At 58.3% G+C, this 24,230-nt stretch overlaps 1 protein-coding gene across 3 annotated transcripts in view; it reads right to left on the reverse strand.

The window, feature by feature from the left end:
- Positions 1 to 21,531: 21,531 nt before the first annotated feature.
- The window catches only part of TRAPPC12 (trafficking protein particle complex 12), an 85,773-nt gene continuing 83,074 nt past the window's right edge, over positions 21,532 to 24,230 (reverse strand). For 2 of the 3 annotated variants that reach the window (XR_004343454.1, XR_004343452.1), the window contains one exon: positions 21,532 to 23,009. The gene's annotated coding sequence lies outside the window, so the exon portion shown is untranslated. The remainder of the gene's footprint in view (positions 23,010 to 24,230) is intronic. The other variant, XR_004343453.1, reaches the window with a different exon arrangement.

Below are 24,230 nucleotides of genomic sequence, written 5' to 3' on the forward strand. Positions count from 1 at the left end.
GCTCCGGGCTTCGAGCTGTCAGCACAGAGCCCGACGCGGGGCTCGAACCCATGAACCATGAGGTTCTGACCTGAACCGAAGTCCACCACTCAGCCGACTGAGCCCCCCAGGTGCCCCGCAGTGTGTCCTCTGTTCAAAGCTATGGAGCACACAGTGGTGGGTGTTCCGTGGCTGGGATATTGATCAGTCAGAACACAAGCGGGTATCTTCCCACTGGTTTACGCGTTGGTGTGATAAAGAAATAGCCATTTTTACTTTATTCTTACTTAGGGTAAATGACACTGTGAAAGGCCCCAGTTGGGTCTCAGGCCCTGCATCGGTGTCTCCTGTTAAGAGGCAGACGGATAATCCAGGAACTTCCCAACCCTGTCCTGGGATCTGGGTTAACCACTGAGCCCCAGATACTTTATCCGTTTGGAATCTAGCCTCTGAGAGTCTCACATGCCTGTGGCTTTCCCTGGTTGCCTTTGTCCACGGTTCCTGAGTGAGCGGGTCCTGTCTCCGGTTTCCACTCTCTTCCGGCCCCCGTCTCTGTCCCTGTCTTTACGCAGAAGGAAGAGCTGGCGAGGGAGGAGGGGCCCCGGTCCCGTCCGAAGAGGCTCGTGCTGGATCATCTGAGCGGCCAGGTGTTTCAGTGACTTGCCGATCAACCACAGGCAGAGCTTTGCGCCTGTTTGTTATTTCTGCCCCTCACGTGAGCTCCCATCTGTCAGCTTGGCATTTCCGACTCCCCACTTTGAAGACCCTGACTCCTTACAGAAGCGAAGGCAGCATGGTGGGCGCGTCGGAGGGGTGCTGGAGTAACCCCCGGGAGAGCCGGCAGCGGCCTCTGGACGAGTGTTCTCCCCTGACGGGTCTCCTGCCTCGGCCTGGCTCCACGCACGGCCGTGTGCGCTACGCTTCGGTTAAGAGACCACACGCTAGATTTGATTCACGTCAAAATCGTGCTGTAAAATATAGAAATGTCTGATACCGATCTCCCCTGAGTGGGTCATGGCTTTACTTACAAAGCCCACGTTAAAAATTCTTTTTAATTTTTGAGGGAGACGCAGTGATGAGGGGAGGGCAGGGAGGGGAGAGAGAGGATCCTGAGCAGGCCCTGCACCGTCAGCGGTGAGCCTGATGCGGGGCTCGAACCCTCGAACCTGAGCTGAAACCAAGAGTCGGACGCTTAACCAGCTGAGCCACCCAGGTGCCCCTACAGAGCCCCCATCCAATCTCATGTTCCGTCTTGTGTGGCTTCTGTGTGGGCTCAGCAATTTCTTCTGAGGGGTTCACACGGGCTGCTTCTCACCCTCGACGTGGCTCCCGACTCCCCCTACACCCCTAAACCTGCCCACAGACGTCCCCACCCTCCTGTCCACTTCACACAGCTCGAGGCAACTGGACACGAACACCTGCGTGTGTCGCAGACGCTGGGGTGGCCAGCTCGGAGCTGGGAGGACACACCTTTTATCAAGGGTTTATCAAGGGTTGATGGGCCCCAGACGGCTTCCAGCCTCCTATAGCTGGTTATCCTGAGACGAGTGCGGGTTTAGTCTGTGTTTAAGGAGGTAAAACATCTCCCAGTAGAAATGCAAACACGCAGTGATGGAAAAGCACACCAAGTGCCTGCGGATTTGCTGGTTTGCAGGGAGTCAAACCCCGCAGTGCAGCTCAGTTTCTGGGCTCTTACAAATCGGTGCACACGCGTGCACACGCGCTTTTTACCAGCCGCGGCCAGGTCAGTTTCCGGAGCCCTGCCGTGGCTGAGGGGGACCCTGGGGTGGGGGGCCACTGAGCTCCTCGGACCATCGCTGCCTGTGCCTCCCGAGGGCGGGGGGCGGGTGACGCGATCCCGTCAACAGGTCAGCCACGTCTCATGAGGTCACAGCGAGTTCTGCCGATGGGGTTCTTCCAGATGACGGCGACGTTTACCCCTGCAGATGTGTGATTTTCGTAGTGTGCTCTGACAGCTGAGCGCACAACCACGGTTCCCCTGCCCGGGCTCTGCGTCCGCAGCGAGCGGCTCTCTGTCGGGGTGGGGGGTGGGGGTGGCTCGGGGTCAGGAAAGTTGAGAGCAAAGCGCTTCTGTGGTGGACGGGCCGATGGGAGGGCTTGGCCGGGGCGGGGGGGGGGGGGGCGCCGAGCAACTTGCCAGCGCGGGCCTTGCACTTCCGGTGCTGACGTGGGGTGGGCGGGGCGTCCGGGGGTGACCCGGATCTGCTGCCGTCCCTCAGGGTTCGCAGAGCTAAAGCAGGTGGGATCTGAGAACTCGTTTTGGTGGAGGGTGTTTTCTTTTGGAAGGACTATCATGCAGAAGTGTCTAGAAACCTCAGGCAATTTTAGGAACTGCACAGTAAGAAGTCAACGACGCAAGAAAGCCTCCATTTTAACATTTTAAGGTTAAAATGGCAGGAAATGAAGTGTTCGGTCTGCTACTGCTCTGGGTCTGAGAGGGAGAACATTCTCTAAAACACGAGCTGGAGCTTTGCAGAATGCAGGTGTGGAGACAGTGGGGAAACTGCTCATTTTAGGTGACGAGGAACAAAACCCAAAACCGATGCAGGGTGAGTCACACCTGTGGCCCCTCTGCCTGTTGGAGCAGACGCTGTGTCTCGGCCACGATGTCACTCAGATTCTGCGAGCCGCCGGTCAGCCGCCCCCGCGACTCCCCTCCCCCGCCTTCTGCTGCCTGGGTGCGGGGCTGGCAGGATCCGCGTCCTGTCCTGCTTCGTGAGGACTGAGAGCCCCCAGCTTGGCCTCATCGTCCGCGGCGTTAGACGTCGGGGGTAAGTGCGTGTGCCGGATGGTATGCGTGCTCGATCGCATTTTCTTTTAAATTTTTTGTTTTTTATTTTAGCGTACACGCGAGCAGGGGAGAGGGAGAGAGAGAATCCCAAGCAGGCTCCACACGCAGCTTGGAGCTTGACTTGGGGCTCGATCCCATGACCCCGGGACCCGATCCCATGACCCTGGGACCATGACCCGAGCTGATATCGGGAGCCCAACGCTCTGCTGACTGAGCCGCCCAGGCGCCCCTGGTTGCACTTTCTGAATCCCAAATGGAGCTCTGCAGTCTGCAGGTGCTTTTTTTTTTCTGCATTGGATGGAATGTTTGCAGTCAGGGCCGTCTGAGAAAGTTCTAGGTAGCCAGCCTACCAGCTGGTACCACCAGTGAGACAGACTCGTTGACCTTGGTTTGTTTCCCTTCCATCCTTGGTAAGTAGAAAGAACCCTTCAGAATTCCCCCTTCGTCCCACGTTAAAAAAAAAATTTCTTTTAATGTTTATTTATTTTTGAGAGACAGACAGCATGAGTGGGGGAGGGGCAGAGAGAGAGGGAGACCCAGAATCGGAAGCAGGCTCCAGGCTCCGAGCTGTCAGCACAGAGCCCGATGTAGGGCTCGAACCCACGAACCACGAGATCATGGCCTGAGTCGAAGTAGATGCTTAACCGACTGAGCCACCCAGGCGTGTCCCACGTTTAACACAGTCGCCTCCTCTGTGCTCTGCTCAGGTCCAAGTGTTGCTGACAGAGCAGGGAGGGGAGGGGCACCGTTTCCGTGGAAAGCGACGTGTGTGTCTCCTGCGTGTGCGCTGAGACGGTAGGCAAAGCTCTCGGAGCTGAGAACCAGGCACACGGCGCCCCCAGCTCTCGCGCTGGGCCTCCGCACGGCCTGTCGGAGACGCGGCAGGAAACGTGTTCGGGGGTCTCCATTCTCCCGAGCACATCCGGGAACGTGCGCTCCGGGGCCACGATCGCCAGCTTGTGGCCCTGGGACAGGCCTGCCTGCCAGGGGTGCTGACACCAGCCAGAGAGGCCTTGCTGTCCCCAGGGCCTGGCGCAGTTGCCTTACCAAGAGGGGAAAGAAAGCCCCCTGGGCCGTCCGCATGTGGCTCCGTAAGTGGTGGTAAATTTGCTGCCTTATTGTTACCGCCTTGAACCATTGTTCTAAGTCACCCACTTTTGGACTAATTCTGGGTTGATAACGGATGGATTAACCATAAACCCTGAACAGCGATGCCCCCCTCCTCCCAAAAATGTGCTGTTGGTGGGTCAAAAATTTTGAGAACAAGTGGGGTCAGACCCATGGGGAGAGAAGACGGGGGTGAGCTCGTCCCCCCCGATGCAGGTCGGGAAGCGAGGGGCAGACGGTGGGAGTGTCGGGGAAGGTGGGCGTTCCCGGCCCCTGTCCCCGTCCCCCGCTCTGGGCATCGGCAGGGTGAGCCGCCTGCCCTACGGTCCGACCGTCCACAGGCCTGCGGTGTCCGGCTCGTGTGACGTGAGTCCCCGTGTGGGTGACGATGTGGTGGAAATGTGTCCCCTGGTGGGTGCGTGGGGGCGTCGGCGGCCGCGGGAGGCGCTAAGAGGTCGGATCCCGAGTGTCGAGTGTCGCTGAGGCTTTAGCCCAGGCGATTGCTGTCCGCCCACGGCAGGGCCCCGGCTCCGAGCTGGGCAGCGTTCGCGACGCGAGCTCCTCTGTTGTCTCTGTTGGGCTCTTTGCCGCAAGTGACAGAAACCCAACGTGTAGGGGCTTCTGCCGGGAAGCACGAGCGACGGCTGACATGTGGCGTGCCTCTGGGTGACAGGGACAAGTGTCACCCCCTGCCTCCCGTCCGCCCTTTCCGCAAAGGTCTCACTCTCTTGCAAGTAAGACGTCTCCCCACAGCGGGAACGTGGTGTCCCCGCACCTGCCCAGCTCTGGTCCCCGTGCTTCCCAGGGAGGGTTCCGTGTGCCTGCGGCCGGGTCGGGAGCTCTGATGAGGGGGACGGGCTCCCCCAGGGCAGCCGGGCTGCGAGGGGCCGAGCACCTCAGAGGAGGGGGTGGCCCTGGTGCCCGGCCACCCCCAGGCCGAGCCGTCCGCCCGATTCCCCACGTGCTCACGAGGCCCCGGGGGCCTGAACCCGGAGCAGCGCGTGGAATATTCAGCCACAGCGGAACTTCTGGATGGACGGGCACAGAGGGGAGGGAATAGTGGCCTCCGGTCCGTGCGGGGAGAGGAGGGCGGTCTGGCTTCTGCGTAGACAGCTCACCGTGGTCTCTCCAGGGAGGGCGGCTCCTGTAGGTTCCAGAAAGACCCAGATCAGGATTACGTGCGGACTCTGGCGGCCACGGCTCCTGACCACACCTGGTGGCTGTGGGGCTCTGCCACGGCTCTTGGAATCCGAGGTGCCCTCGGGAGCCGCCTCGACCTGCAGCCCCGCTTTGTGTCCGGGCCCTCGGCTGCCGTAGCGCAGCACCACGGGCTGGGGCTGACGTCCGAGGCCAGGGGCTGCCTGCTCGCCATGTCTTCACACGATGGAGCGGGGAGAAGGCTCTGGAAGGCTCTGGAACTGCCTTTCTACAAGGACACCGATCCCATCCCGGGGCCCCACCCTCACGGCCTCCCCTGACCCCGGTCACCCCCGAAGGCCCTTCCTCCCAAGGCTGTTCCCCCGGGCCCCAGGGCGTCACCGTGTGAGGTGTGGGGGAAACACCAGCCCACGGCGCACCAACAGCAGAAGCTGAAAAGCTTCCCCTTGGAAACTCGGGATTTCAGGTCTTTCTGTTGGTGAGAACACGGTCTTGCCTCCGCCTCCAGCCTGCCCGCCAGGCATCCCCCGGCGCGAACGACCTTCCCCGAGCCAGAGAGCGCCCACCTGGCCGCGGGGAGGACGGCTCGTGCTCTTAATTAGAAACCCAGCAGCGCCCTTTACCTTGACAGGCAGCTTGTCCACGCGCACTCGGTCCAGCAGCCCTCAATCCTGACTACACTGGGGCGAAAATCAGCCTGTTCACGTGCGCACGGCCGCACCCAGGCCTGGACAAAGATGCTGGAAACTTCCCAGCTCTCTGTCCTCCCCGTCTGGCTGGGCCCCGAGGAGGGAAGGGCGGCCCGCGGGAGGACAGAGGAGGAGCTGGGTGAGGGTCTGGGTGGGGGAGGGCGAGGGTCGGGGGCACGGGGCTCTCGGGAGGACGGGAAGACGGGGGTCCGGCCTCGGAGCCTCTGCACGTGGCAGCTGGCAGCTCACGAGCTGAGTGAGCTGTGAGCAGGAGCCCTTTTCCGAATTTCCGTGTTTCCATTCGCAGTTTTCTGCCCTAGGAAGTTACTTTTCTTTTTTTTTTAATTTTTTTTTTTTTTTTTTTTACTGTTTATTTATTTTTGAGACAGAGAGAGATAGAGGATGAACAGGGGATGGTCAGAGAGAGGGAGACACAGAATCTGAAATAGGCCCCAGGCTCTGAGCTGTCAGCACAGAGCCCGACGTGGGGCTCGAACTCACAGACTGTGAGATCATGACCTGAGCCGAAGTCGGCCGCCCAACCGACTGAGCCACCCAGGCGCCCCTAGGAAGTTACTTTTCACCGCATCCTCTTGAAGGCTGCGTGTGGGGCCAGGGCGCCGGAGGTGAGCTAGGCAGAGGTGGGGCTGGGCCTGTGCGGGCAGCGACCGCGCCCAGGGCGTCCGTCTTCTTCTGGAGTGAAGGGAGCTTAGCTTCTCTGAGCAAAGAAGCCTCCGCCAAGACCCCTCTCTTCTCCTTTCCTGTCGTTATTGTGTCTTTTTCCCGTTAAAAGTGCTTGTGTTTACCTTACACAAACTGTCCTCCAAAATCAGCTGTTCTGAAACCTACCTAGAATCTAGACCGAGCGATACAGTGACCCCGGAAAGGACACATCGATGAGATCGATGTGATTTGTGTTCTCGCCCGTGTGTTTCCCGGCTGCTCCCTGGTCACTTAATGCTGGTGGCTCCCCGGGGACGCTGGCTGCGCTGACAGTATTGATCGCCCTGGCAGGATGAGGGGCGGGGGTCCCCGAGGACGCAGGGCCACCCCGGCGCAGCCAGGTACAGAGGCATGCCCTCCGCGGGCCTTTGCTGCTTCCCGGGGCCACACGTCTTGGCATCGGTGCTGGTGGCGCTGAGATGCCCAGGGCCCCCCCCCCCCCCGTGCCCACAGCCCCAAGTGCCAGGAGGGATGTGCCTCCTGCACTCCCACACACACTTCCTGGGGGACGGGAGAAGGGAGCCCTGCTTGGACCGTAGGGGACCCTTCTATGAGGCCGTGGGTCCCAGTTCTGCTACTGCATAGCTGTGTGGCCTGGGGAAGGCCACTCAAATTCTCTGTGCCTCCGATTTCTTCTCTGGAGAGGGAGCGGGGCTGCGGGGACTGCCCGCTGAAGGGCGCAGGACGTGGAGAGCACGACCGCTTGCTTTACGGTATTGAAAACACCTGCTTTCGTCCGAGCGCGCGTCACTGAGCAGGTGTGCTGAGTTCCTGGCTGATCAGGAAAACTTCACGTCCGGGAAGCCCAGCAGGGAGCCCTGTTGGCAGTCGGGTCCTCGTGGCCGTGATGAGGCAAGGATCTCCACGAGAGCATCCGGGTGGGGGCGGGCCCTACACCCAGGACTGGCGACCCCGTATGACGAGGAGAGAGCCCAGAGGGAGGCCGCGGTCACAGCCCCCGGAAGCTGGGAGAGGAAAGGGCTGGGGGCTCCCCCGGAGCCTGCGGGAGAAACCGACCTGCAGACCCCACGCCGTGGCCGCGGGGACAGGCTTCTGTCCTTCTCAGGCACCCAGTCCGGTGGTTCCCGGGAAGCCGGCAGAGGCTGGTTCCCCATTTTCCCTCGAGGCTGGAGTGTCAGCAGGGTCACCGGCAGGTAGGGGCGGAAGCTCGGGCCGCGTCTCCCGGGCAGTGGTGGGGAGGTGGGGGGGGACCAGGCTGGAAGCAGGTGGCCGAGGCGGGACCCCGCACCCGCGGCAGGGTTAGGGGCAGCTCCAGCAGGAAGTCTCTGGGGCTGAGCCTGCGTTTCCCCTGTCGCTTCCAGGTGTCTCGGGGTCCCGTGGATGGTGCCCTCATCTCCGGCCCTTGGACCAGACCCCTCTCCTTGCTGCTCTGCCCTGGGGCTTCTCTCTGGCCGTAGACCTGGTCCTGCCCTTTCTGAGGGGGCCTTAGTCGAAGGCCCCTGATGGTGCGGCAGAGTCCCCAGTCCGGCGTGGGCTGTCAGTCCTCCGCGGGGCTGCCCCTGACCCCCGCCCCCGGGTGCTCCTGTGTCGCTGCCTCAGCGGGGTCGGCAGTCTCCCCGGGTGCGTCCCTAGCGGGGAGTCCTGTCCTGCGCCCGGTGCCTCCCGGGATGGCAGTTTGAGCGTCTGCAGTCCCGTCTGTAGGACGGACAGACCTCAGGGAGAAGAGCCCAGGGAGGGCTCCTTGGGATGACGGTGCCCAGTCCTGCAGAACACTCCCCTCCTGGGCAAGGTGACATCCAAGTGGCCCTGTGACCCACATACCCGGGAGAGAGTCAGTCCACTTCCTAGAGGGGTTGGCGCAGGGGGAGCTGGCGTGTATCTGTGCCTCCTTCCTGCTGGGAACTTAGGTGCAGGCGCGATCCTGTTCCAGCGTCGCCACCAAGCTTCTCCACGTCTGTCACGTGACACGCTGGCCTGAGGTTCAGAAGGTCACCCGGCCGCCGGGAAGCTGGGCAGGCGACCCTGCCGCGGCCGCATCTTGGCCTGGGTGGGCTGTGGGGATGTCGGCCTGCCTGTTGCCAGCCTGGCTCGTGCAGGGTCAGCGTGGGCCCTCGGCGGGGGACGGACCCTCCTTCCGCAGGACGGCCGTGGACGTGGAGGAGCCATGCTCGCCACCCACGATCCCCCAGGAGGAGGAAGACCCTCTTTCCTGGGTTGGTCGGGACCCGGAAGGGGAGGGGCAGCCCTCCACCCCCACCCCCACCCCCATCAGGGCCCGTGGCCGTGAGCTTGTGGGTCACCTGGCAACTTGCCCCTGCACCAACGACCAGGCCGGGGCCTGGCTCTGCCCTGTGCCACCCACTCTGGTGACAGGCCACCTTCGTCACCCAAGGTGCCTCCGTGCTCCGCCTACCCCCGCCCCCTGCCTGTGTAACCCCCTCCTGCTGACCCCATGACCGTGCCTGTCCCTTCCCGTCCAGCGCCGCCCAGGACAGTCTGACGGGAGCCATACGGAAAGTTAGAAGCGAATGTGATCTTGACTCGAATGATGTCATCTTTCGTCCGTGGTCTCCAACCTGCTCGCGTTTGCACGTGATCTGCATGAAGCCTGTTAACCAGAGGGTCTCTGTTTAACCGAGTGTTTGCTAAAGTCTTCAGGTGCTCGGCGGTGGCCCGAGGTGACGGCTGGCTCAGCCCAGACCCTGAGGCCGTAGTCCCCAGGCCCGGCCGGAGCTGAGCGGGGCCGGCGGGCTTGGGCCGCTCTTGGCGCCATCTGTGGGTCCTTCCGTGTCACCTGGGGGCGGCGGCCTCTGCCGCCGGGGTTGCCGTGGCGGTGCGGTCAGTAGCCCGGCACTCCGCGGGGTGCCCGCCCGTCCCGGGCTGCTGGGCCACGGCTGCTGGCGGGATGCGGGGCCCTCTCCTCCAGGGGGTGGCTAGAGAACGGGGGTGCGGCCCGTCCACGCTGGCAGGGCCTGGTCCTCAAGGGCCTCCCTGGGCGGCGTCTGGGAGGGGCGCCCTCCCCGGCTGGCCTCCCAGGGGGCGAGCTGGGCGCAGTCCGGGCCGCTGAGGGAGGGCCGGCGGGGCTCCGCACAGAGGTGGGTGTGAGTGAGCCACGCGCACCTGTGTGGGCGGGTGTGCACCTGTGACCGTCACGGAACGTGAGCTTGTTTCGAGTGTCGCGCACCCCCTGCCCGGCCTGGGGAGGCGCCAGGACCCTGCTGCCCGGCAGGCTTCCCCCAGCCTTCACCGTTCCCTTGGGCACCTCCCCCTGCCCCGGGAGGACCAGCTTGTCTGTGCGTCCTGGGTGCGAACCTGACCTGGAGGGACCCGCTTGCCTTCTGCAGCCCGGAGTCCTCGCTCCAGCCAGCTGTGGTGGGAGCCGCCCTAGAACCACTGGTTCAGTAGGTTTTTTTTTTTTTCATATTTGTTTCTTTTTGAGAGGCAGAGAGTGAGAGGGGGAGGGGCAGAGAGAGAGGGAGACGCGGAATCTGAAGCAGGCTCCAGGCTCTGGGGCTCGAGCTCATGAACCGTGAGATCGTGACCTGAGCGCAAGTCAGATGCTTTACCGACTGAGCCACCCAGGCGCCCCTGGGTTCATCACTTTAACGTAAAAGCACCGTTAAAAAAAAGTGCTTTAGGGGCGCCTGGGTGGCGCAGTCGGTTAAGCGTCCGACTTCAGCCAGGTCACGATCTCGCGGTCCGGGAGTTCGAGCCCCGCGTCAGGCTCTGGGCTGATGGCTCAGAGCCTGGAGCCTGTTTCCGATTCTGTGTCTCCCTCTCTCTCTGCCCCTCCCCCGTTCATGCTCTGTCTCTCTCTGTCCCAAAAATAAATAAACGTTGAAAAAAAAAAATTAAAAAAAAAAAAAAGTGCTTTACTGGGGCGCCTGGCCGGCTCAGTCGGTAGAGCATGCAACTCTTGATCTCAGGGTCGGGAGTTCAAGCCCCACGTTGGGTGTAGAGCTTACTTAAAATCTTAAAATTTGTACAGATGTCGTCTCGCAGGACCCCTCCCCGTCCTTGCTCCCCTGGGATGGTCCCTCTGACAGGCTGCGCGGTTCCAGCCCCTGTCCTTTTCCAGGGCTGCAAACGTGTATCTCTGAGCACTGTGTGTATTTCTGCGTTTTTGAAACAAGTGCTGTTTCGTTGTACCTACACTTTTATATCCTAACTGTTCACCCACATGTTTGTGTATGTGCACGTCAGTGTATCGTTTAGATCATCCTCTTAACTGCGCACTGTTCTAGTATAGAACCCGTCACCCTTTCGCTAGGGTGTGTCAATCCCCTTTTAAAAGCAAAACCTTTGCCAATGTCGATGCTTCCCTCTGATTATAGGAAAAAGACCGCAGATACGCTCATTACGTGGAAAACTTTTAAGTTCAGAGACCTGGAAGAGAAAACATAAATGACCTTGTGTCCACTCTACCCCTAACTACCACTGCCATCTGGTGGTTTCCGTCTTTTAACATGTACGTCATTTATATGAACATCTCTTAGTTTGTGTTTTGCCGGGTCATTAAAACTTTAACGATATGATCTTCGTATTGTGTAAACCTGTCTTTGGTACGTGTTATAACCCTATGTAATTGATGAGACGGTCCCCTGTTTTTCAGTATCTTCTTACTATAAGTGACCTAATCATTGACTCCCTGCCTGTTCCTTCTCTAGAAATTCTGCGGCTCCCTCCCTGCTCTCAGGGCTTGATTGACGGCTTCCCACTGGGGTTACCTGCCACCAACCACGCCTCGCTGCCTGCTGAGCGGGTTCTCCGAGGGTGCGATCTCTCGCCAGACCGTGTCCCTGTGTTCCTGTGTCCCAGAGCCTGGAGCCCTGATCCAGAGGGGTGGACAGTGAGCACAGAGCCTGGATCAAAGGTTGAGGAAGGGGAGCGTGCTGGGAGGAGTGGGGAGGGGGGAGGGAAGGTCCCCTTCTCCGGGCGCCCACAGCGTAGGCCTGTGGGAAGAGTGGGGCTTGGGTCGCCATAACGGATACCACAGACGGGGACTTTGACATCGGAGACTCATGACTCACCCTCCCGCGGGCTGGGGGCGGGAAGTCTGAGGTCAAGGAGCCGACGGGCTGGTATCTCCTGGGGACTCTCTCCTTGGCTGTGTCTTCGCGTGGCCTTTCCTCTGCATGGATCCCTGGTGCCCCTTCTTGTAAGGACACCAGTCCTGGTGCACAGGGCTCACCCTTGTGAGCTCATTTAACCCCAGTTACTTCCTTAAGGAGCATCTTCGAACACAGCCCCATTGGGGATTAGGAGTTTAACCTGTGGATTTGGGGGCACATAATTCAGTCTGATGCTGGGCGAACAGCTTGCCCGTGTGGGAAGCAGGAGGTGCAAAGGCCCCGTGGCAGGACACGCAGGCCTCCCTTGGCTATGAGCCAGGGTGGCTGGAGCACAGGGGAGAGGCGGTGTGGGGGTAGTCAGGACCGGCCTCACCGAGCTTCGGACCCTGGTTCAGGGACGTGGGGCAGCCTCGTCTGGCGGTCAGAACCTGTGGAGGGCTGGGGGCGGAGGGAGGCGTAGTCTGTCTGCCTCGTGGGGGAGAGTGGAGAACGGAAGGCTGATGGTGTTGTAACAAGCCCCTGCAGTCCCCTAAGAAGAAGGGAAACTGAGGCTCAGAGAATCCCAGTCGTTTAACCAAGGCCACACGGTTCTCGGTGTGCAGACCCCACAGCCTCCGTCCCTTTGTTGTCAGACTGCAGAGAGTGTGACATTCCTTTCGAAGCCGTCTTGGGGGCACGTGCCTCATGGCTGGTGCTGTTCTAGAACACGGCTCAGCGCTCTGCAGCCCGCGGGCCACACGTGGGCCGTAGCCTGTTCCTAAGCGTCCCACAAGCTTCAAATGGCTTTTACGGCCTTGAGTTGTGACAACAGGACAAACCAAGCAGAATTTCCGCCAGACCTGGCGTGTGGCCGCGAAGCCTGGCGCGTTTGCTCTCCGGCCCTTCCTGGGAACGCGGGCCCGCGACTCTTCTGGAACGTCGGCGAGCGGAGCCTGGCGCCACACTCGCGGTGGGCACCACGGAAGGCCGTGTGCGGGGAGGTGACCCGACAGGACGTCGTGGAAGTGGCCCCGTGAAGACCTGGAAGGACTTAGCAGGGTGACCCGCCCCCAGGGTGCAGCGGGGGTCTCGTGGAGTCATTTTGGTGACAGGCACTCCTGCCTCTGGGCTGCTGTCCCACACGTGCTAGTTAATGGCTCGCTGAGTTTGCGTCATCAGGTCGGTCCCCTCTGTGACCCTTTGACTCGAAGAGTACTCGTGTACGGCACGCAGAGGACGAGCCGAGATGCCACGTTTGAGAAAACCTGGGAGTCTGGCGGCTGTTCCCTTCTCCGTCCGGGAGGAGAGAGGGCAGGAAGCCAGGCGGCCCCTGGAGGGCAGGCGGCCCTTTCGTTGTCCGCGCTCGGAACAAGGTGGGTGCGGAACGGGATCCGTGGGCTCTTCGCTGCCCCTGCGGACGGCCCTCGTCGTAGCCACGTGTCCCGGAGCGGGGCTGGCTCGGCCGCCCCGGGCACGGTCGGGGCGGGGAGAGGGGCCTGGCGCGCAGCACCGTGTTCCCCCTTGCTCCTTCTAGAGGTGCGATGGGGACCGAGCGTCGGCCAAGCGCAGGAGAGCCTGGCCTCGAGAGGCTCCCGGTCTGCCGGAGGGGCAGGCACGTCGTGGGATCGACGCAGAGGACGCAGAGCCACCAGCCCGAGGCCACCCATTTGAGGGAGGACAGCTCTGGGCCGCGGTCTCGGGGCTGCAGGAAGTATCCGTCTGTTTAGGTCGAGTTCGGTCCGTCTTCAGCCCCTTCCGTCTGAGCAGGTCGGGATCCCAGCTTCGGATGTGCCCGGGCTGCGTGGCCTGCAGAGGAGGAGGTCAGAACCCACAGGCTCGGGTGTTTTCTGGAGAAGGCCGGGTGGCACCCTGGGGCTGGGATGTGCTGGCGGCCCTGGCACACCGGCTGGCTCTGTGGTGCCTAAGAGCGGGACGGCCACCCTGGTGGTCTGGCCCCCACCGTCCCAGGCCCCGTCCCAGGCCCCGTCTCTTCCCCGAATCTGGGTCCGGTTCCTGGGCAGAGCCGTCGTTCCTCCGGCCTGGCCGGGCAGACGCGTTCTTGGTGTAACTTCTGCATCTGATGCCCAAAGCCAGCGTGTGCAAGGGCCCGGGGGTAGGGGGCAGGGACACGCCAGGTTAGCCTCTCTGGGGGTGTCCTGCTACCATCTGACCTGTGTGTGACAGGCATGTGAAGCGTGACCAGATCACAGGAGGGCAAACAGCTGCCCGAGAGGGAGGGGAGGCCTCCCTGGAGGGGGCACAGTAGGGCTGCCGGCTGGGGCTGAAAGGTCCCAGAGGGAAAGCAGAAGTGGGGCGAGGACTGGGCGGCCCGGAGAGCGCCTGGGTGAGGGGAGGGCAGTCTGTGTGAGGCAGAAGCGCCCAGGCAGCTGTTAGATTTGAGATTCTCCTTTCTGCCTGCAAGACCCTGGCGCCACGAGGGTGGCGTGGGCCATGCTGGAGGGGGGTGGGGCCCGGCAGGAACCTTCTGACTGGGGGCGGGTCCTAGCCCGGGTGGGGGTGGGTGGGGGAGTGAGGGGGGTGGCACGGAACCCCCGGAGGGGAAACGGTGTGGGGCCTAGACCTGGGGAGCGCGGTCCCACACGGTGCTGAGCTGTGCAGACCCCTCCTCTCACAGTGGCCGCACGATGGGTCTGTGTCCCCCACCGGCCCGCGGGGCAGCCTCTACGGAGCGGGTGGGTCCACGGCGCCCCTGAGGATCTGGGGCACGTTCTGAAGGTTAGCGGGTCTCTCTGCTTGTTTCCGGGATGGATTCTTGTGTTTATTTTTCCAATTTTAAGATAAAGGAACACCGGGTGTAAGTCAGAGAGATCTCCGGGTTATCCTGGGGCAGCCTCCTTTCCCACCTTGCGAGGGTGAGGCAGTGCCTTCTCCCGGGGTGTCTGAGCCCTGGTGCCCCAGGCTCCTGGCCCGCTGGGTGTCCCCCCTGCCCACGTGCTCCTCTTGTGGGTGGGGCTGGGGAGGGAGGCTGAATTTGGGGGTGCAGATACCAACTTGCTGGGGAACCTTGAGTCCTTTCCCTCGTTTACTTGGCTTGTCTCCAGCAGCCCTCAGTAACCCCACTGCTTCGTGCACAGCCCCGTGGGACCCCTTCGTGTGTCGTGCCAGGTTGGGGGGGGAGAGCCCTCTTGCCTCCCCAAAGCGAGATTTGAAGGAAAACCCTCAAGGTGAAGGGATTCAAATGACCTCCCAGTGTTTATTTTTCTCTTCAAAGAGAAAGCTTCTCTTAAATATTTGTTTTTAACGTGTATTTATTTTTGAGACACAGCATGAGCCGGAGAGGGGCAGAGAGGGAGGGAGACACAGAATCCGAAACAGGCTCCAGGCTCCGAGCCGTCAGCACAGAGCCCGATGCGGGGTTTGAACCCATGAACCGTGATCATGACCTGAGCCGAAGTTGGATGCCCAACCGAGCCCCCCAGGCGCCTCAGGGTGTCCTACTCTTAGGAGTCCCCTGTATGTATGTAATCGAACTTCTTTCCTGTTACCCTTATTGGTCAACTTGATTATTAGGCCACAGAACCTGGAAGAGCAGAGGAGAAAACTCTCCACCCCCGAGGCTGGTGTGGAGGGCACGTCTTCACTGCGGGCCCTTCCTCCCCCCGCGGTGGCTGCGGCTGGGGTCCTGGGCCTCCGACCAGCGCTGCCCACAGGGGGTGAGGACTTTTCCCGTGTTCCTGTCCCAGTCTCTGCCTGCAGGGTCTGGTGGAGGGGAGAGTGGAGAGTCCGTTTTTCCTTTTACAAACCCAGACCCGCAGGAGAGAGTATCTGTGGAACGAGTTCCTGGGATCCAACGACTCGGGTGAAGGTTTGTTACCAGCACTCTTGGTTTTTATTGATCCTTTTCCTCCCAGAGATGGTCACTGCTTTTGTCTTTGTTGCGTCTTTCGTCACGGGGCAGAGTCACCACCGGGCAGGGCCAGCCCCCGAGGCTGGCGTCGCTGGGGTTGAGGTGCGCGGGGGTCGAGGCCTTGCTAAGGGGCGTCTCGGGAGCCACGGCTGTGCGGCTGGTGGGCACGCATGTAGTTTCCAGGCCGCCGGAGTGGTGGCCGCCGATCTCACAGGCTCCGCGGGAGGGTAGGTTGGCCACGTGACGGGTTAGATTGTGTCCCCGCCAACCGCAAGAAAATTCCGTACGGGAGGTACTCTGTGAGACCCCACGGTCCGCAGCCCAGAGGCGCATCCCTTTCGGGCCTCCATGTGGCTCCGAGAGACCCACAGCTCAGCTGGGAACAGCTACGAGGTTCTCCTCGCGTCTTGCCGTCTGTCCTGACGGCCGACTTGGTGACCGGTGAGCGCATCGTGTCCGGGCTCCGCCAGCCAGACGGTGCACTTACTCGGGTGTGTCTGGTGGCCGGCTGAACCGGCTGGGGACCCCAGACCCAAAGCCAGCAGCGGCGCTCTGTCGGGCCAGGCCAGCTCTTGGGAACTTGCCTTGAGGGGCTTTCGTTCTGTCCGGCTTTGTGGTCTTGCCGGTGCTGGAAAAGCCCCATTCCAGCCGCACCTGCTCGGGGCCCTCGATTTGCGGGGTCCCGGAGGCACCTCCCCTGTCGGGAAACTGGACACGCGGTTTACCCCATTCTGACCACCTGCGGGCCCTGAGCGTTCGCTTGCCGAGGCTAACTGCACATTTTGTGTCCTCGAGGGTGTGCGTCTTCTCTCCACCTGGGAAGCCTTTCTGCGGCTTAACCAGCATCACTGTGGGGTGAACCTACCACCCTACTGGTTAATGGCCAGATGATGATCCTTTGAATTGGTCGTATTTGAAAGAAAAACTTGTTTTAGAGAGCGCTTCTCCTAAACGAGGGCCTGGCTGGCGTCTATGGAAAAGACCGAATTCAAAAGCAGATGAAAAGTCTAGGGGCATCAGGGACTCCCTTAACTAGATGAAAGAACAGAAATTACGTAAAAATTAAACTTGACGTCCAGTGTCGGTTCCCCCTTCTTAGAGTCCGAAGCGTTTGTCACCCCACCTTCCGCCACACCTGTCTCGTGTCAGAACCGTCGTCCTGGAAGCCGTTAGGCACCCACAGAAGTGGCACATTCCCACTAAGCTCATTTTGTGTCCCCAGAACGGGGCCTGGCCAGGTTGGGGGCCCCAAAATCTGGCCACACGTCCCTGTGGGCTGCATCCTGCTTGCGGCCGGATCTGGCTGGACAGAGACGTGAGCCAACCTCCCCCACCCCCGTGCGGCCAGGGTCCTTCCACCACGCTGCCCGCCCTGGGCTGGTGGGGGGATTACAGCCAGGATCCCCCAGTGTAGTTGGGAATGCCAATTCGGTGGAGTCCCAATTTCCTTTCGAGAAGAACCCCCGATGCATGGGACTTGGGGAGGCCGAACCGCCGAAGGGTCCTGACCAGGGCTGCTCTTGGGTGAACGCCCGAGGGCCGTCGGCAGAACCCGATCCCTGATCGTCCGCTTGGGTATTCTGCGCATTCTGTGTCTCTAATTGGTGTTTAGCATCGGCTGTGGGAGGCTGTGTTTGATGGATATACCGACCCCTTCCCGTACTTCACGGTCTTGGGAAACGTGGAAAAGAACTGTGATTTTAACCAAAAGGGCAGGACGGTCCACCCTTTTGAGTTGTTTTGCTCAAGCCTTGGTTGAAATTGCCCCTGCTTTGATCCGACGGCTGGGAAAACGAAGGCGGGGTCCTCGCTGCCGGCCTCCAACTGCTCCACGTTCGTGGTGTCTCCGCCAGGCAGAGGAAGGGCGCGTGCGCGTGACTCACGGAGCCATCTGGCCGCCCTTCGCCCAGCGTATGCCGACTTGTACCGATGGGGAGACCTTAGGGTGGACCCCCGCGTGGCTGCAACATACTTCCGTGGACCCTGCTGAACAAGGCAAGGAACGGACCCGGACTCTGGTCCTTCTGGCCCCTTCCACGGCCAATTTTATCCTTACAAAAAATGGCTTTTGCCAGCCTTTTGAAATACGTTTGTAAAGAGGAACAATTTTATTGTGATCGACACGTGAATTACTGTTGGGCCAAAGTGACACTAGCGTGTCCCTCGACAACCAGGGGACAGCCTGGGTAAGGGCGACTGCTCCCGGCGCCTCGCGAGACTGACAGGCCAGCCAGAGCTCGGGGTCAGGAGGTGAGGCTTCTCCTGGCACGCTGTAGGAAATTGAGATCAGGGATGTCTTCTTTTTTCCTACAGATGGCCAGTCCTTTGGGATGTATTCTGAAAAAGCGGGATGACTTTGATCCACAGATCCTGAAGAGAAAGCGACTCCTTTTCTTTTGCACCGAGACTTGGCCCCAGTACAAATCGGAGGAGGAAACCTGGCCGCCAGAGGGAAGTATCAGTCGTAACGTCATCCTCCAACTGGACTTACTCTGTAAACGTGAGGGGAAATGGAGGAAGTCCCCTACATCCAGTGTTTTGGGGCCTTAAAAAAATGAGGTACGTGTAAGCACTGTAAGGTCGATCCTGGCCTGTTGGCAGCCGTTTCCGAGGGCTCACGACCAAGAAGGGAGGGACCTAAGGCCCTGCCTGTACCCACAGCAAACCCAGAGAGAGGAAGGAACGTCTCCTACCTCGGTCTCCTCATCGGGTGCTCAACGTCCAGACTCACAAACATGCGCTTCTCCCTGCCGCCCACCTTAGCCAGGCCCTGCCCGTAACGTGGCCGACATGTGTCCCCTACAAGAAGCTGGGGTGCAGGAAGGGGGACGCGGGGAGGCACGGCCATGGTAAGATTACCAGCACTTTTTTCATTACGGGATTTAAGACAGATAAAAGGAGATCTAGGTGAATTTTCTGATGATCCAGAGAAGTATACAGAGGCTTTTCCGAACGTTACAGTAGGTATGAGTTGACGTGGAAAGATACAACGCTATTGTTGAATCAGACTCTTTAAAAAAATTTTTTTTAATGTTTATTTTTGAGAGAGACAGAGTGTGAGTGGGGGAGGGCAGAGAGAGAGGGAGACACAGAATCGGAAGCAGGCTCCAGGCTCCGAGCCGTCGGCACCGAGCCCGACATGGGGCTCGAACCCGCGAACTGCGAGATCATGATCTGGGCTGAAGTCGGACGCTCAACCGACTGAGCCACCAGGCGCCCCTGTTGAATCAGACGCTTTTTTAAAAATTTTCTTTTGATGTTTATTTTTGAGAGAGGGGAAATCAGACTGTTATTGAGACAGAAGCGTGGGGTTCTGGCAGTGGCTGGAAGAAATGGGGACGAGCAACTCGTTAATTATCATGGGACTGGAGGGGCCTATAGGGGACTTTTAGTTCCCTACTGGGGGGCTCAGGCATCCCCCCTGCCCCCCAGGATCCTAATTGGGAGTATGACCATCCCATTGGGGACTGGTGTCACCATTTCCAAGCCTGTATTTTGGAAGGATTAAGAAGTAAGGTTAAGCCCTTAAATTATGCTAAATTAGCCACTATCTCAAGACACAGGATGACAGCCTGGTGGCCTTCCTGGAAAGGTTAAGGGAGGGTGTCATTAAATATACGGCTATCTTCCTTAACACCTTGAGGCCAAGACGTTTCTGAAGGGCAGATTTTTCACTCAATCAGCCCCAGATAGTCGATGGAAGCTACAAAAATTGGCTGTTGGCCCGGAAGGGACCCTGGAAGCTCTTACGAACTGCCTATCGGGTATGTTACAACCAAGATAAAGAGGAGAATGAAGAACCGGAAAGGAGGCTTAAAAACAACAAAACCGAGGCCTTTGCCGTGGCCTTACGTACTGTGTCAGACCAGACTTCCCGAGGCCCTGGCACCAAGCGCCATTTATGTGGCTGTTAGGGCGCCGGAAACGAGAATATCCTCAGAGGGGACAACACAAGTTGAAGCCCCTCAATCTGCCAGGGCTCAGGTAACCAGTGTCCCCGAAAGGGCTCTCAAACCTACCGCCTGTTGGAAGCTCAGAGCCTCGGTAGCTCTGGGAACAGAGGGAAAACCGATTGATTTCCTTCTTGACCGCGGAGCCACCTGGTCTGTCCTTTCCGCTCCTGGCCGAGCGTCCAAACGCAACGTAAGGACTAGAGGCGTCTCCGGAAAACTGAGGACTAAATTTTTCTCAGCCACAGGGGTGCATGTGGGGAGGCCTGGTTTTTTCACATTCTTTTTCACAATGCCAGAGAGCCCCCCCCGCCACCCCTCCTTTGCTGGGAGGGACATTACGACTGAATGAGGGACTAGGGTGATACTGGCCCCAGGACACATGAACAGTTGCCTGAACTTACAGTAATCTGGACGCCGAAGGTCAGTCTCCCCTTGAGGTAAAATTCTGCCTCATGGAGTTGTTCCCATGGAAACTGGATGGCCAGAGGATGGAGAGCCATGAACTGGTTCAGGAGCTTAATCATTCTAATCAGCCATAACACAAGATGCAAAAACATGGAGGAGGGAGGAAGAACTATGGTTAAATTGCCAACAATAGGACCAGACACGTCGGGGACTCTGGATGGCTACCGTGTGCGTGTCTTCCCTTGGCGTGACCCCCTCCCTAGGAGGCATCGCATTTGGAAATACTATTGCTTGCTGGTCTAATACTCTGTTTGTAGGTCATTTGTAGAAGCTGTTGCACATGCCAGGAGAATAAGACCTCCAAGAAACTTCCGCTAGCCCTGATGTTCCAAACACCCTCCCATGACGTCCGCCTCCGGATGGACCTCTGGGCCTGCCCTGACTGCCATTCCCCTGTTCCCGCTCCCCTTCGGGAAGCGGTGAAGGTGGGGGGTCATCCGGGTCCCTAATGGTAGTCGGGAGTCACGTGTTCAGAGGGGGGTAGGGAAAGACAGGGTTACATAGGCAGAGAGGGAAAGGTTAGGATCTGAGGCCACTGGGTGGGAAAAGCACAAGTATTTTGGAACAGTGCTGGGAGCTGCTGACCACAGCGAACGCCCTGGGGCGTGAGGTTCCTAAGAATGCGACAGAGCCCACCTACTCCCCTTCCGGTTTCCCTCGGGAACTTGACAAAAGACTTAAGTGTGGCCATAGACCGCCCCCCACACGATGGAGTCAGGCCCATCGGGAGCGGACAGTCCAGCACCCGGAGCTACCAAGCCAACAAGGGTAGGACCTGACAAGGGACAAGGGGGAAGGAGGGGGAGGGCGACCAGAACCTTATAAAACAAGGACTCTTGCCTAGAGGCCCCGGGATTCACTTGCAGACGTCCCCCTCTGTACAGAGAGCTTTCCTGCCACGCTTCCTTTCTGATCCGATACTCTGATACGCTTCTCAGCTGCTCGTTTTATTGTGTCCCCCTCTTCATTCTTCAAAGCAGTGAGACCGCAAACCCGGGTTTTGAGGTAAAAAAGATCCTCCAACACTAGGATGAAGTTCTTGGGTGAGCTTGCAAAGTCGTTTCCCCAGATATTTTGGGAACCCGGAACCTTTTTTTTTTTTTAATTTTTTTTTTTCAACGTTTATTTATTTTGGGGACAGAGAGAGACAGAGCATGAACGGGGGAGGGGCAGAGAGAGAGGGAGACACAGAATCGGAAACAGGCTCCAGGCTCTGAGCCATCAGCCCAGAGCCCGACGCGGGGCTCAAACTCACGGACCGCGAGATCGTGACCTGGCTGAAGTCAGACGCTTAACCGACTGCGCCACCCAGGCGCCCCTGGAACCCGGAACCTTAAAGCATCTTCCTTGAGCATCTGGGTCATGACTGAAACTAACTGCTGAGCTCAGGTATCTCCTTTCCCCCCCCCCCCCCCCCAAAGGAAACCAACGGATCTTTGGGCCTATTAGTAAACATGTTTTCCACATTAAGCAAAACTGCACGACGAGGAAGCCCGTGTCTCTAGAAATTGGAAAATCGGAATATGTTTTATGATCTAGAGAATGCTCCTGTGACGGTTCACAATTGCTTGTTGGCTTTCACTAGACATTAAGGGTTTCTGGGGCTTAAAAATTCTGATGGAAGCCACTAGAAATAATAAGGAAACCTCTCCGTATGCACGGAAAGTGTGATTTTGTAAAAAGGAGGGTCGGAGGAGTGGTGATGTGCTTTTGTCGAGGACAAAGAAACTTGTAGGTTTGTGGAAAAGGAGGCTTTGGAGACAAATTTTAACGTGTGGCCAAGCTGGCTAAGATCACAATTAAATTTTAATATCAAAAGTAAGTGGCACAAAATTGGTTTTTGCTCTGAAAAACGACGTTTTCTTGAACTTCAGGTTTGCTGTTGACAACAGCTGATAAAAGTTTCTTTACTTTTCAAGTAACCCACCAGAAAGCCAAGATCTGGTGCCTTACCAGGTCTTTGTTTTCCGGCACTTTGACTAAATCAGCCACTAAGTACCGTCTCACAATGGTCTGTGACCCTCTGTAGTCAAGTGTCCAAACGTGTTGATGTTTTCAACAGACTTACCCAAATCGAAGTCTAAATAAGGCCTTTACTGACCTCGAACTAAGTTTTGAGAATTTCCAGAGGGTCCCTGAACATCTCCAAAGGCTTATTCTCACTTAAACAAAGAATGATGTTCTGCTAATTAGGTTTATTCGATCGTGTTAAATTCTATGGAAAGCATGTGAAATACATGATGATAACCCACTGTGTCGGTAAATACTAATGTTCTGCAAGTTCTGAGATCCCCACACACCTAGAATATCCTGGATAGCATCACCAGTCATAACCGCAGTTCTCTCCGAATGTTACGTTCAGAAATAATCAAGTCGCTCTGTCGGTTCCGCGTCACGGACTCCCGTCGGATCCCTGACATCGGGAGTCTTGTCGTTGCACTTTGGTGCCCTGCCAGTGTCCTGCGAAGGCACCTCCCTCCAAGGAGTCACGGAAAGGACTGACAGGTAGGACCTGACATCGTGAAAGTGAGCGGGATGAGAAATTCTAGAACTAATAACGAGGAATGGATTCAAGCAGAACGAGTATTAGATGGAACCAAATGGATTCAGAACTCTAATTTTACGGCTTCTGCTTTGAAACACTGTTCTTTACCTTTTTCCAAACTTAAGAGAGCCTTCTCTTTTCTCATGGGATCAGCAATTTAAGATATTGCTTTGTGAACAAAGATGAACATTTTTCTCCCTCTTTGGCCCCTCCAGAATTTGCAAACTTCGTATTCTTGTGCAAGTGTACTGCCACTCAAATGAGTGATTTAGGAATCATGATTGGGAATGTTGGTTATATTACCAGGCTCTGACCACAAGGTCTTATTTGAGGGAGATGTAAAGACTCCGAGATGATCGGCTTTCAGGAACTAAGGCTGACCTTAATGGAGCCTGTGAGGGCCTTACTTACAGGGTTCCTGGCGGCCTGACCCGGTGAGGAGGGAAGGTTGCTTCTTGGCAGGCCCAAGAATCTCAGGAAATGTTTGGAACCTTGAGAAGAGAGGAATTCACCCAAATCTGTATGTATTGCAGGCAAAGTCTGATGATGGCTCCTTAGCGCGGCTTCTCAGCCTGGAGAGTCTTTCAAAGTTCACGGGAGATTCCTTATGGAAAGTCTGAGCCAAGTGGACTTAAAAGTCTGTATGGTGAGCACTCTTCTTCTGCACTTATGTAAATAACAAGGCCAAGGTACTGAAACTGTGAAAACAGAGTTAATCTTGCTGTGAATGTGGGGGTGACTGTAGAGAGAAATTACGTTTCAGTAACATGCCTTCGTGGACAGCAGATTCTAGTGCCGTGAACGGCCCGTGAGGTTTTGCTTTTACCTGTAAACTGGACTAGATCCCGAGTTCTTCTATTTTCTTCCTGTATTTGGCTGCAGCTCTCCAAACTGGCATTTCCAGTCCACCCCCTCCCCGCCACCAGTCCTTCTGACTCGGAATCGTTGAGAACCACGACTGCCCTTTCCCTGAAGCCGTGCGGGTTACAGCCGGACACCGTCACGTGAAGTTCAGAGAAACCACAACAGCTCACGTGTGGGTAACTGCCGTGCCTGCTGCTGTGCGGGCCACTCGGAGAGCTCGCCAGACGGCCTCCCTGCAGGCCAGGCCCGTCTGTCTCGTTTCCACCGTCTGCTCCACCCCACCTGAAGATGCCGCAGGCCGGGCATCCGGACGTCTGTGCGCCTGGCTGCCTCCGGAACTCACCGAGACCGGATCTGCTCCCCAGGTTAACCTTCGTTTTTTGTCTCCCCAGAAATGCCTCTTATTAAGTATCTGATGACTTGCCCCCAGACCTAACTCGGGAGCCTCCTGAAACGGAGCCGGCTGCTTAACTGAACGGCCCTGTCGGCAGGACTGGGAGGCTGGCTCAGTGAGCCGGAGCAGTCCATCAGCCCAGAAGTTTCAGAGGTGGGACCGAGGCCGGGAGAGGATATGCGACCCCCAGATACGCTGCTCTGGCACGTGGATTAAATTGAGCTGAAGACCATCAAGATGTAGCAGATTTAAGAAAAAACTTGCCTCTCGCTTCTTGGAAGGGTTTGGACAGGAGGCCTAGCCCCCGGCGGGAGCTGTTACCGGCTATGACCTTTTATCTGAATGACCCATCCGCGCAGCAGGGCAAACATCTCATGACTGCAGATCCGTTGTCATTACGGTCCTGTGAAGCCCCAGGCCTCCACCCCTTCCTCCGCTCAGGACGGCAGAAGCCTCCGCTGCCGGGCTCGTCCCGGGGTCTCATATTCTTATGGGGCCCCTGTATGTACGTGATCAAACTTGTCTCCCGTTAACCTGTCTCGTGTCAGTTTATTAGACCAACCGAAGAAGCTAGAAGGGTAGAGGAGAAAACTCCCTCCCCGATACTGTGTAAATACTGCACACGTGTCCCGACCCTCGGGACGAAAGACCACGCAAGGAC

The sequence above is a fragment of the Lynx canadensis genome, chromosome A3 (genome assembly GCF_007474595.2).
Source record: "Lynx canadensis isolate LIC74 chromosome A3, mLynCan4.pri.v2, whole genome shotgun sequence".
NCBI lineage: Eukaryota > Metazoa > Chordata > Mammalia > Carnivora > Felidae > Lynx > Lynx canadensis.